The sequence below is a fragment of the Tarenaya hassleriana genome, unplaced genomic scaffold (genome assembly GCF_000463585.1).
Source record: "Tarenaya hassleriana unplaced genomic scaffold, ASM46358v1 Cleome48, whole genome shotgun sequence".
Classification (NCBI taxonomy): domain Eukaryota; kingdom Viridiplantae; phylum Streptophyta; class Magnoliopsida; order Brassicales; family Cleomaceae; genus Tarenaya; species Tarenaya hassleriana.
The window spans coordinates 818,431-820,229 of record NW_010967498.1 but is presented as its reverse complement, the minus strand read 5'-3'; positions in this window follow the sequence as shown (position 1 = coordinate 820,229).

Sequence of the window (1,799 nt, the reverse complement as noted above, 5' to 3'; positions counted from 1 at the left end):
TAAATTTAGATAGCTGCGATTATTATTTACTTATCAAATTTGTTATACGAGGTGCTTATTAACATTTTCGTGGTTCGCAATTGATAAATTAGCCAAATCAGCTAGTTTGACGAGTTTGACGTGTTTGACGAGTCAACGCGGTCAACCTGTGGTCAAAATGACATTCCGATGGTTCAAAGTTGTGTACAGGGTCTATTATGACGTATTGAGCGTGTTTTTGTTATAAGGAGAGCATCTGAGAAAATGATAAATTCTACCCTAGACCAATGTGTAACATAAAGTGTAATAGAACATTAGGGTTTCGTTTGGGGAAACATGCATTGCTACACAAAATAAGGTACTAAATTTAGATAGCTGCGATTATTATTTACTTATCAAATTTGTTATACGAGGTGCTTATTAACATTTTCGTGGTTCGCAATTGATAAATTAGCCAAATCAGCTAGTTTGACGAGTTTGACGTGTTTGACGAGTCAACGCGGTCAACCTGTGGTCAAAATGACATTTCGATGGTTCAAAGTTGTGTACATGGTCTATTATGACATATTGAGCGTGTTTTTGTTATAAGGAGAGCATCTGAGAAAATGATAAATTCTACCCTAGACCAATGTGTAACATAAAGTGTAATAGAACATTAGGGTTTCGTTTGGGGAAACATGCATTGCTACACAAAATAAGGTATTAAATTTAGATAGCTGCGATTATTATTTACTTATCAAATTTGTTATACGAGGTGCTTATTAACATTTTCGTGGTTCGCAATTGATAAATTCGCCAAATCAGAGAGTTTGACGAGTTTGACGAGTTTGACGTGTTTGACGAGTTTGACGAGTTTGACGAGTTTGACGAGTCAACGCGGTCAACCTGTGGTCAAAATGACATTCCAATGGTTCAAAGTTGTGTACATGGTCTATTATGACTTATTGAGCGTGTTTTTGTTATAAGGAGAGCATCTGAGAAAATGATAAATTCTACCCTAGACCAATGTGTAACATAAAGTGTAATAGACCATTAGGGTTTCGTTTGGGGAACATGCATTGCTACACAAAATAAGGTACTAAATTTAGATAGCTGCGATTATTATTTACTTATCAAATTTGTTATACACAAAATAAGGTGCTAAATTTAGATAGCTGCGATTATTATTTACTTATCAAATTTGTTATACGAGGTGCTTATTAACATTTTCGTGGTTCGCAATTGATAAATTCGCCAAATCAGAGAGTTTGACGTGTTTGGCGTGTTTGACGAGTTTGACGTGTTTGACGAGTCAACGCGGTCAACCTGTGGTCAAAATGATATTCCGATGGTTCAAAATTGTGTACAGGGTCTATTATGACGTATTGAGCGTGTTTTCGTTACAAGGAGAGCATTTAGCCGAGTCTTGTGGATACTTTTCACAATTTAGGCCGCAGATAATCGCATGCTCGGTGATCGAATATCTGATGGGCACGCCATTCAGAACAAACCATAGTTGTTTCATTTCTCCTTCCAATTTTAGTGCCCGATGTAAGAAGACTGATGCCGGAACCATCTTCAATGTGTCCTTACATCCAAGATGAAAAATATGCCGAAACTGGGATTCTTTTTGGAAATATGTAAATTCTTCATCCGTCAAGGCCTTTTTAAGAGATCTAACAGTCTGATATGGATAACATTTCGTCGTGATCTTAGGAGCCATATGAATGTCCTTAAAATCATACACAAAAGGTACCTGCAAAAACAAATTTAACACTCATTATCAAACTCGTCAAACACGTCAAACTCGTCAAACACGTCAAACTCGTCAAACTATCAAT